At 38.5% G+C, this 12,039-nt stretch overlaps 1 non-coding gene and 1 pseudogene across 1 annotated transcript; one reads left to right on the forward strand and one right to left on the reverse strand.

The window, feature by feature from the left end:
• Positions 1-3,279: 3,279 nt before the first annotated feature.
• LOC113831481 lies at positions 3,280-3,386 on the reverse strand. The gene has a single exon (XR_003482839.1). It is a non-coding gene; the product is annotated as a U6 spliceosomal RNA (small nuclear RNA).
• Positions 3,387-8,626: 5,240 nt separating this feature from the next.
• Positions 8,627-10,092, forward strand: LOC100760154 (annotated as a pseudogene).
• Positions 10,093-12,039: the final 1,947 nt, after the last annotated feature.

Below are 12,039 nucleotides of genomic sequence, written 5' to 3' on the forward strand. Positions count from 1 at the left end.
GGATAGGGCCTAAGCCCTCCCTTATGTGTCTAGGCTGAGGGAGTATCCTTCTATGTGAAATGTGCTCCCAAAGTCCATTCCTATGCTAGGGATAAGTATTGATCTACTGCAAGAGGCCCCATAGATTTCTGAGGGCTCCTCATTGACATCCACGTATATGGGGTATGGATCAGTTCCATGCTAGATTCCCAGTGATCAGTCTGGAGGTCAAGAGCTCCCCCTTGTTCAGGTCAGCTCGCTCTGTAGGTTTTACCAGTCAAGTCTTGACCCATTTGCTCATCACTCCTCCTTCTCTTCAAGTGGATTCCAGTTCAATTCAGTGTTTAGCTGCAAGTATCTGCTTCTACTTCAACCTGCTGCTAGATGAAGCCTCTAGGATGTCATATGAGTTATTCATCAATCTCATTATCAGGGGAGAGCATTTAAGGTAGCCTCTCCACTGTTCCTTAGATGATTAGTTGGTGTCATCCTTGTAGATCTCTGGACATTTCCCTAATGCCTGACTGCTCTTTAAGCCTATACTAGTCCCTCTCTGATGGTATCTCTTATTTTTCTCTCCTCTATTCTTCCCCCTATACAACATTCCTGATCTCTTATGTCCTTGTCACTCTCTTCTTCTCCCCTTCACATTCTCCTAGCTTCCCCCCCTTTCCCCTTCCCCCATGATCCCAATGATCCCAATTAGCTCAGGAGATCTTGTTCCTTTCTCCTTCTCAGGGGGACCATGTATTTCTCTCTTAGAGTCCTCATTGTTGCCTAGCTTCTCTGGTGGTGTGGATTGTAGGCTGGTAATCATTTTCTCCATGTGTAAAATCCATATATGAGTGAGTGCATACCATGTTTGTCTTTTTTTGTGGCTGCGTTACCTCACTAAGAATGGTTACTTCCAGTTCCATCCATTTATCCAGGAGTTTCAAATTCCATTGTTTTTTTTCCCACTGAGTAGTACTCCTTGTGTACATGTACCACATTTTCTGTATGAATTCTTGAGGTGCACCTAGGTTGCTTCTAGGTTCTGTCTATTAGAAATAATGCTGATATGAACATAGTTGAACAGATGTCCTTGTTGTATGAATTTTCTTCTTTTGGGCATATGCCTAAGAGTGGAATTGCTGGATCTTGTGGTAGACTAATTCCCATTTTTTTCTGAGAAACCCCCATACTGATTACCAAAGTGGCTGTACCAGCTATTCCCCTTTCTGCTATCCTCTCCAGCATAACTTATTATTGGTGTTTTTGATTTTAGCCATTCTGACTGGAGTAAGATAGCACCTCAGAGTTCTTTGGATATGCATTTCCCTGATGGCTAAGGATATTGAGATCTTCCTTATGTGTCTTTCAGCCACTTTGGATTCCTGTATTGAGAATTGTCTATTTAGCTCTGTACCCCACTTTTTAGTGGCACTATTTGGTGTTTTGGAAATAGCTTCTTGAGGTCTTTGTAAATTTTGGAGATCAGCCTTCTGTCTGATGTGAGGTTGGTGAATAAGTTTTGTGTGGTACTTATACAACAAATACTGTTCTTAAAATCTCCTTTTCCCACTAATACTGAGTACCTTTGTTAAATAGCTTAATTGTTATTGTTCGTTTTTACAGTTTTCAAATTAATAAAAACTTCTTCAACATACAGTATTTTCCAAAGAAATCTTTTAAAGAAGGTTCAGGGGTTCCTTAGAATACTCTCATCACACTCTTACAAATAAGTGTTACTTGGTCTTGGGAAGATAAGGAGATATTAAGGCAGAAATGGTATCAATAAGCAATAGACTACAGAATGGTTTTTATTATTTGTATTAATTGTTTTTTGGGAAAGCATTGTTAGGTACAATCCACCTATAGTTGAGCCATGGCCATTTTCCATGGCCATCTGGCCTTTTTATCATGGAGTGATACTGCTGTCACAGGGCCCGTGAGCCTCTTCTCCTGACAGATGGGTTCTGTGGGACTTAGTCATGATTTTCTGCCTGGCTGAGGCCCACAAGAGAATATCAGTGCACTTCACACTGTAGCCTCTGCTATTGGAGCCAGATGCCTATAAGTACTGGGGCAGTACTGTGTTCCTTGTTCCTTGCTTTTCTATCTACAAATACTGTTATATTTGGCATCTAAAGGGGGTAGATAAACAACCGTTACTCTAAGCATATGAATCAGAATCAGAGAATGTAAAAATTCATAGCAATCCTCAAAATGATAATTTTCCACTCCTAAAAGTAATTTATTTTTATTCAGCCTATAATTGATCTCTTCCATGAATATTCACTAAGATTTTTCTTTCCTCCCTTTTTAAATTAAATTAGAAACAAGATTGTTTTACATGTCAATCCCACTTCCTTTTCCCTTCTTTCCCCTGTCCCCCACTAACACCTTACCTATCCCATAACATTTCAGCTCCCCAAGGAGAGTGAAGTCTTCCATGAGCGGCTCTTCAGAGTGTGTACTATCTTTGGGATAGGGCCTATGCCCTCCCTTCTGTGTCTAGGCTGAGGGAGTATCCCTCAATGTGAAATGTGCTCCCAAAGTCCATTCCTATATTAGGGATAAGTACTGATCTACTACAAAAGACCCCATAGATTTCCACAGCTTCCTCACTGACACCCACATTCATGGGGTCTGGATCAATTCCATGGTAGATTCCCAGTGATCAGTATGGGGGTCAAAAGCTCCCCCTTGTTCAGGTCAGCTCTTTCTGTGGGTTTCACCAGCCAGGTCTTGACCCATTTGCTCATCACTCCTCCTTCTCTTCAAGTGGATTCCAGTTCAATTCAGTGTTTAGTGTAGGTATCTGCTTCTACTTCCATCTGCTGCTGGATGAAGACTCTAGGATGTCATATAATTTAGTCATCAATGTCATTATCAGGGGAGGGCATTTAAGGTAGCCTCTCCACTGTTGCTTAGATGGTTAATTGGTGTCATCCTTGTAGATCTCTGTATATTTCCCTAGTTCCTTACTTCTTTTTAAACCTTTACTAGCTCCCTCTCTTAAAGTATCTCTTATTTTTCTCTCCTCTGTTCCTTCCCCTACACAACCTTCCTGTTCTTTATGTCCTCCTCACTCCTTCACTTCTCCCCTTCTCATTCTCCTTGCTCCCTCTCCCCCCATGCTCCCAATTAGATCAGATCTTTTTCCTTTCCCCTTCTCTGGGGGACCATGTATGTCTCACTCTTAGAGTCCCCCATGATGCCAAACTTCTCTAGTGATGATGATTGTAGGCTGATAAACTTTTGCTGTATGTGTTAAATCTGTATATGAGTGAGTGCATACCATGTTTGTCTTTTTTTAAACATATGGAATGCTTCATGAATTTGTGTGTCATTCTTTCACAGGGGCCATGCCAAACTTCTCTGTATTGTTCCATTCTTAGTATATGTGCTGCTGAATTGAGCACTTTACTAAGGTTTTGATGTCTTCCATACACTCACCCTTATTATTTTTATTGATCTTTTACCTGATGAATTTTGCCCATTTTTCCAATGACTGGCCTAAACAGACTCCATTGTTTACTTTCTTTTGCATCAATCTTTCTGTATTCCTTTAGATTTTCCAAATTCAATTTTCAAATCTAAGTAATTCTATCCCTCTGCTGTCTATCGGGATCAGCAAAGCCACTATAACTATATACCAATCTGTGGTCCCTGCTGAATCAAGTCTATCCCATGAAGTGTTAACTGGGTGAGAAGCATTACCTCTTTAACACCCTATTTACTCAGTGATGCTTGTCCTTCTTCTCTTGTCTTCTTGTACTTCAGATTCATAGGGAATTAAGGTAGTGAGGGCAAAATATCTGCAGTGGCCACTTTGAGCCTGTCCATCAAGTCGGATTCATCTTATAATGCTTCTTATTATTCAACCTTTCTCTCAAGGAGAGAAGATAGTTATAATACAGTTTCTCTATTTCCACACAACTCAAACTGATCCAATATGCCTCTTATATCCCATAGTCTCAACAGCCCAACAATGAATAGCTCTTTAATTGCTTGCTTGTAGCCTTTTCCAACTTAAGCAATGAAAGTGCTGATTATGCTAATTTCTATCATTTTCTGACTCAGTCATTATTAAGGCCCTCAATTACACACTGAATTATGGATTTTCCTTTTCATTTATTAATTAGAAGTGTGCTCAAAGCCTCAAAATTTCATAAGAAACATCATGTAAATAGCAAAGGTTTAAAAAAGGACTTCTCCATCACTTGGCAACAAGCCAAGGAGATAGTGAGAAACTGTCCTACTTGTTCTTTTTATAGCCAAATGCCACTGCATTTGGAGGAATGAGGTCTGGCAGATGGATGTCTTTCACTTTAAAGAATTTGGAAATTTGAAATATGTGCATCATACTATAAACACATTCTCTGGATTCCAATGGGTTACTGCTCTCAACTCTGAAAAAGCTGATTCTGTTATTACACACCTGCTAGAGGTGATGGCATTTATGGGTATACCTACACAAATAAAAACTGACAATGCTCCTGCATATGACTCCACAAATTTGGAACAGTTTTTCAAATATTATAACATAAAGCAGGTCAACGGTATACCACACAATCCTACAGGACAAGCAGTGGTTGAGAGATCTAATAGAACACTTAAGGAGATGCTGCATAGACAGGCTGGGAAGACAAAATCCCCCAAACATAGGTTGCATAATGCTTTATTGACACTAAACTTTCTTAATGCCGATTAAAAAGGACAAACAGCTACAGAAATACACTGAACTATGGAAAAAACTGCTGAACTATATCAACCAGTATACTTCAAAGAAGTACTAACCTCTGTATGGAAGCTTGGACATGTGTTACATAGGGGTTGGGGTTTTGCGTTTGTTTCCATAGGAGAAGAAAAACTGTGTTGATCAAGATTTCAGTTGAAAAAGACAAACCTCTTGATAAGGACAAGTGACAGGTATTTTACTAAGGTATATCTCATAAACTAAATAGAAACCTCCTAAAGGAAAGGGAAGTGTTTTGCTTCTATCTTCACAGGAAAACTCATCTCCAAGATCACTACATGGTAGATGGGTAGATGCTTAAGAAGAGAAGGTAGCTATAACCATCAAACATAAGGAACATGCCATACAGTAAACTTTAGAGCTGTCTCTCAAATAACTTTACTTCTCTTTATTTTTCTAGTCCCTATTCAAGTAAATGCTCGACTTAGAGTTGGATTTGGCTTTCCTCCTCTAAAATCCAAGCAGGTTGTTTAACTAAACTTTAGAATTTCTATATTATATCCAGAAGCCAATTGATGTAATACAGAATGAAAAAAAAAGAGTTTGTGGATTGTCTTTGTCTTTCTTGTCTCTTTCCTTCAAGGTGTATACCATCTCATAATCACTATTTTTCCACGGTTGCCTTTTCCAGCATGCATATACGTATAAGCAAATATTTCTCTGCTAACACTTATGTTTGAGTCCCACACAGCCAATGAAGACCTACCTGACTGCAATCCCTGGATGCTCTGGAAGGAAATTGGCCTATACCTCCTAGACTACACTGGATACAACTTACTCCATTTCAACTGACACTCTGACTAGTGGTTCGAGTACTGACTTCAATCAAGTTGAGGATTTCAATCTAGATCTTCAGTCAAGCAAATCCCATCTAACATGGACTGGATACAATCCATTAGAGACTTTCACCATACTAACATTTTCTTCCCACAGAACCCCATGAGGCAGGAAATAACTTGGAGGATGCTACACACCCTTTCCCCATTATTATCCATTAGGGTAATTTAAGCCTAGTTAAGGATAACTTTCTATTGTTTATGTTTGGGATTGGAAGGAGGCGTTCAGGCTTGGACACCACTTTTCAGATGACTTTAGGGTTTAGGGGTGTAGACATAGTTAGGATGTGTCATAGCAGATTATTGTATCTTCTTGTATTTCACCTTTATGATTGTTAATTTTGGATGCTCTAAATTGTTAAGTTTTAATCGTCTTTTAGAATAAAATTGGAATTGTATGGGACAGTGTAAGCCACACCTGCTAGAAGCTGGCTACAGGTGTGCCTGACCATGCCTGTCAGGGCGTGGTCAAGGTGAGGTTAGGATGATGTATAATAGGGTTTTAAGGGGCTGCAAGGCACATGGGAGCACCTTCTCTCTGGCCTGCCTGCCTTGCTGCCCCTGGCATGCTTTGGCTTGCATTTGGATGGTGTTTATTTAAAGATATCTTAACACTACAGATCATCTCGTAATAGATGGGTACCTTCTATTGTGTCAGCCTTTATTCTCTTCATCCTCAGTGTTCCAGTTTTCCCAAGAGTTTCAATTTTGGGGATTTCTTCCTCACTTTTATCCACTTTTCCTTTCACGTGAGAAGATAATGCAGTCATATCACTCACAACAAACACCATGTAACTGATGTTGAAAGTTACTTACACTCCTATAAATTGCAGTGTGGTCTCTGTTTCAAAAGTAGCTACTGAAGTATCCCTACACTTGTAATGTAGGTCCCACTCATCAAAAAGTTACAGATAGAGTAACATGGCCACAGTAAACTTTTCCCATTGATAGTCAACTATCAGATGAGGTGACTTTGGTTGCATGGAGTATTACAAATTTTGAGGAACCAGTAACTGGCTGACATCAAAGAGAGACACCACCCAATTTTACACACAAATGCATTGTAGCACTTGCTTATAACCCCAACATTCCATTGACTGAGGCAGGATGCTCAAGAGTTAAAGGCTAGCCTCTACTACACAGCAGGAATGCAGCAATAATGAGATTGTATTTAGGACTGCTCTACTCTCAGGTGGATCAGTGCTAGCTGCATGTTTCTGTATCTTTTTGATGGTCCATGCAATTTATTTTGCTTCTGCCAATGATTGTCCTGGTTCAACTATGTTGTGGGACTCTTGCTTAGAAACTATGAACAAACTCCTATTTAGCCCAAATCGGTAATTGACTATAAGCTAAAGAAACATCCACCAATTTCTACTTTAATGATATAGTAATTTTATTTTGTGTAATTAGCAAAATCTTAAGGCAGATTTTATTTAAAGAAGTACAGATGACTCAAACACTGCTATGCTTACATCAGATTGAATAATGATTCAGGAAGTTAGAATCAATAACAACTCAGTCAATCATAGAGTTTCTTCTCTCTAGCAACTGTGAACTACTCATATAAACTCAGGAGGGGACCTTGTGAATCCTAAAACTTCCTGAAGATGCCAGCCTGAAGTCAATGGTTTCCTGGGATTTGTGTTTAATTAGCTTGCTGCATCTTGTGAGCATCCCTTAACCTTACAGTATGGAATGTTTCACTTAAGGAAAAAAAATACCTGCAATAGGTCTTTAACATAAAAGTATATGAACCAGTCATAGAACATCTTGGTAAGTTCTATGAAGTTTTGAAGTTCTGTTGCAGTAAAAGCATAGAAGTCAGAGATTCCAATGTTTAAGGTGAAAAAAAAAAACTGTCAAAAGTTAGAAAGTCAGTGAGAAGTCACACAATAGTAAAGCTTTCAATTCTGAATGTAATGCTGCTAACAAACACTGTGAGCATTAAACTCAAACAAGGATAGCAAATGGAGGGATAAAATATTTGAAATATAAAACTGTGCCCAGTCACTAGTCTCCCTAAAAATATGAAATCTTACTATACAATTCTTACAGACTAAGTTACTTTCTGAAATCATTTCTGGGCATTGGATTAAAAGTCAAAATCAGTGACAAGGACTGTGATTTGTTCTAGGAAACTGGAAATCAAGCAATGAATCCCTTAACAACATAAGCTATACAGCATTTCTTTTTGCACCTTTTAACTAAAGTATAACAATTTCTTACATTTTGAACAAAATGGAGAACTGACAATGAAGGGTGTGCCTACAGGTAATTGTCATTAAAATATTTCTAGGAGTCAGCACATAGTTCAGGAACTCAATAGCTATTGTGTTATCATCCGTGTTAATTATAAACCCATATTTCAAATCTTATTACTAAAAATGGTATTCCATTCACAAAACATACATTATAACTATGCTAAGCCCACAGAATTACCACAACCTTCAAATATTTTCCTCAAGGGCTTGGACTGAAGATGGATGGTTGAGCATTTGCCTAGTGTGTTCCAGATCCTCACTTCAATCTGGAAACTGAAAATAAAAAAAAAAGTTTTCACCAAATGCTCAAATACATTTCTTTGTATGAAGTATATGCCAAAATTTGTATAAGACTTTGTGGATTTATATGTGCATGACATAACATGAATGAGATGCAATGCATAGGTGAACAACTTATCTATCAAGGTAGTTGAAGAGAGTTAACTCTAAGATTAGAGTAAAGCTTGCAAATATAAACAGAAAAAAAGTGGTGAAATTCAATAGGGAGAAAATTGGTTAAATTATTTAGTAAGTAAGAGGAAGAATCTAAAACAAATTAGAGCCCTGTGATCTCCCGCCCTCAGCGCCATCCACTGGCCTTTTGATTTGCCACTGCACTTCCATTGGAGACTTTAGTGGCTCTGAAGGAAGGAGTGGTGGATGAAAGAGAAGAAATGTCAGAGGAATGACTAACCTACTAGAAGCTATCTAGCTAATTTACTTATCATGTATACAGTATTCTGCCTGCATGCCAGAAAGGGAAACTGGATCTCTTTATAGATGGCATCAAGAAAAGAGTCCTAATGCCCAACCCAAGATTCCTCCTTTCCAGGGTGGGTTTCTTCTCCAACCTAGGACTGCTTCCTTGGTATACTGCAAAACCACCAGATTTGTCACAGTCCTTTTTGGGCAGAGCACATGAGGGAAATTTCACCGGTGTGATAGTTAAGAAGCATCCAAGCCAACACAATTACCAGAAGAAACAAAGGCATTTTCTATCACTACATGACTCCTGGCAAGAGAAGCTGGCTGATGTTGTAACTCCACTCTGGAGACGGAGCTATGGAGAATAGCTCAAGGTGAAATTTGAAGCTCAGAAAAAATTGTATGAAGACTAGAGTCTTCCCTGCAAGTGCTCCGTGGAGTCAGTGGAACAGTGACTGCATCCCATTCAGAGGGGTTGCACTGTCACTACCATCCTATTATACACTCTCCTGTCGTCGATGGCTAGCGAAATAAGTCAACCTTCTCTGTGAACCTGGCCCCAGATGGCACTCCAAAAACTGTGGACTACTACCTAGGAACTTGGAGAGATGGGAATATCATCTGCGTACCTTGTAGCCATCTGAAAAACATCTCAGAGAAACACAATCAAGTGGCTCAGTACTATGAATTATTCCTTCGACAGTCTTCACTTGAGCCCTGTCTTCTGTTTCATGAAGGTGGACACTGGTGCGAGCTCAGGGTTCAAACCAATAGCCAAGGACACAGGATGGCTATCATCACGGTTCATCCCCAGGGGTTAAGTCAGGAGGAGCTGTGTGCTCAGAAGGGGACCTTGAAGGACTTTTTCACTCAAGGCCCTGGAGAAGTCTGTGAATTGACCTCACTCTATTTCCAGGAAAGCACCATGACCCATTGCATCCATCAGCAATCCTCCTTCCAGCTGCTGTTTGGGGAACCCGACATCTTTGAAGATCTTCTGGGTTTGAAGATCCGTATCTCGCCAGATGCATTCTTCCAGACCAATGCTCTGTCAGACCATTGGGGAGCTGAGTGGAGTGAACTCCAATTCCATCTTCCTTGACATTTGCTGTGGAACAGGTGTGATTGGCCTTTCTCTGCCTCAGCGTGCATCCCAGGTACTTGGCGTCGAGATGGTGGAGCAGGCAGTATATGATGCTAGGTGGACTGCAGCCTTCAATGGTGTCACCAACTGTCAGTTTCATGCTGGTAGAGCCGAGAAGATTTTGCCACAGTTGTTAAAGTCGCAGAAAGATGAGAAGTTAATTGTTGCTGTGTTGAATCTGGCCCGTGCTGGACTGCATCACCAAGTGGTGCAGGCCATTCGGAACTGCGGGGCCATCCACACTCTAGTTTTTGTTTATGCAAGCCCCATTGTGAAAGCATGCAGAACTTCATTGAGCTGTGTTGTCCTCCAAACTCTGCTAAGAAGCTCCTCCGTGAACCGTTTGTCCTGAGGCAAGCTGTACCTGTGGATTTGTTTCCCCACACCCCACACTGTGAGCTGGTACTCTTCACTGGATAATGCTAGGAGACAGCAGGCTGCTAAGGTTGAAGTTTCAGAGCCATCCGGGTCTGGAGTGTTGCTGCATACATACATACATACATACATACATACATACATACATACATACATACACACACACACACACACACACACACACAGGTGATCGGGTTTTCTAGACTTTGACCATTCTAGAATATCCTTTGATAATGTGGTTACATACAGGGCAGGAGAAATGGCTCAGCATTCACAAGCACATACTGCTCTTATAGAATCAATCCTAAGTTTGATTCCTAGTATTCATGTCTGGTTGCTCATAACTGCCTGTAACTCTAGGTCTAGGGGCTCTGATGCCTTCTTCTGACCTCTATGGACACTGTACTCATATACAAATGCACAAACCTACACTCACCCACATGCAAATACACATTAAAAATAATTTTAAAAAAATTAAAAAGAAAAAGTGGTTCTCTCTAGGAGCAATAACACCATTTATCTCTTACCTGCAGAAGGAGAACTGGTCAGGAGAAATACCCAGAGAGGTTAATAAACTCTCATAGTAGGAGCTGAATACATATGATTGTGTTGAGTATTATGGGGAAGACAGCACCAGAAACCTATAGTAATCAAGTACGTACTATAATAAAGTGGATACTGAAACTTAAAAAAAATTAGAGAATATTAGATATACTTCATACATAACAAACTTAGTAAAACTGAACACCAATTAACATATTTAGTGAAAATTAGCATATAACCTGTTTTTCTTTACTAACTTAACAACCATGACATAAAAATAAAAAATATTCATACAAATGACCCATTTTAAAATAAACAGGTCACAAACCTTGAAATAAAAATCATGGGACATGGAGAGGAAGGTTTGAATGTTATTGAAGAGAAACAAAAAAGGAGACGTTAATTAAATGATATTAGATATATGTATGAAGTTGTCAAATATAATCAATCAAACTGGCAAAATAGTGTTACATAATTTAATATATACATGAATTTGAAAATTCAGCCAAACAAAAATTCTAATTCACCATAAATCTTTAGTAAGAATATTATTTATTATTCATTGTTAGCTTACAGAAAAATATTAAGTATGTATATAATATTTATTTTAATTAATAAACATTCAGAATTCCTTAAAAGTTAAATCATACCCACTTTGTATAATCAAAATACTATGTAAATATTTTGAGTGTTGATGGAAAATAACTCAACTGTCTGAATAGAAAAGGGGATGGTATATATTTTTCTTCTGTTTAATATCAATTTAGTGCATATTGTTTTGATTCAATCTTTGAATGCATGCCATTTAAATGTGATTTCCTTTGATTTACCGACTTCCTTCAGCATTAAAAACTACTGTATTAAAAAATTTGTAATAATTTGAATATTTCCTTAAAAAGGTATTTAAAATTTATAAAATTTGCACAATCATTTGAAGTCTAATATTCACTTATCCTGAAATGTTGAATTATTCCTCCACTATATACTCTGATAAGGTGAAAATGATTCTGAAATGTTTACTCTCTATTCTTCAAATAACAAGTACAAAACCTATTTAATATTTATGAAATAGAGAAATTCAATACCTGCTATGAAATATTTAATATAACTTTATATTTCTGATCTAGAGAAATTTACCATACAAATGTCATCTTATGGATTCCTCTTTTCTTCAGGGGAGTGCTGCTGGCAGTGTGTTTTCTGTAGTACAGGGTCTTAATTATTTCTAAGAACACAAGTGACTTGATGAATTCATGTTAATTAAAACAGGAAAAGAAATCAGGATTTAAAAAGCAACTCATTATTGGCACTGCTTCTGTAGGTTCTGTTAGTGATACAAAGTGGTCTATTTAAAATATTCAGGAAATCTGTATTATAGTTATTAAAATGTCCCTCTGATTCTTCTCCAGCTGAACTACTTCTGATTTTTTTCCTTTCATTTTTTAAATT

The sequence above is a fragment of the Cricetulus griseus genome, chromosome 2 (genome assembly GCF_003668045.3).
Source record: "Cricetulus griseus strain 17A/GY chromosome 2, alternate assembly CriGri-PICRH-1.0, whole genome shotgun sequence".
In the NCBI taxonomy this organism is placed as follows: domain Eukaryota; kingdom Metazoa; phylum Chordata; class Mammalia; order Rodentia; family Cricetidae; genus Cricetulus; species Cricetulus griseus.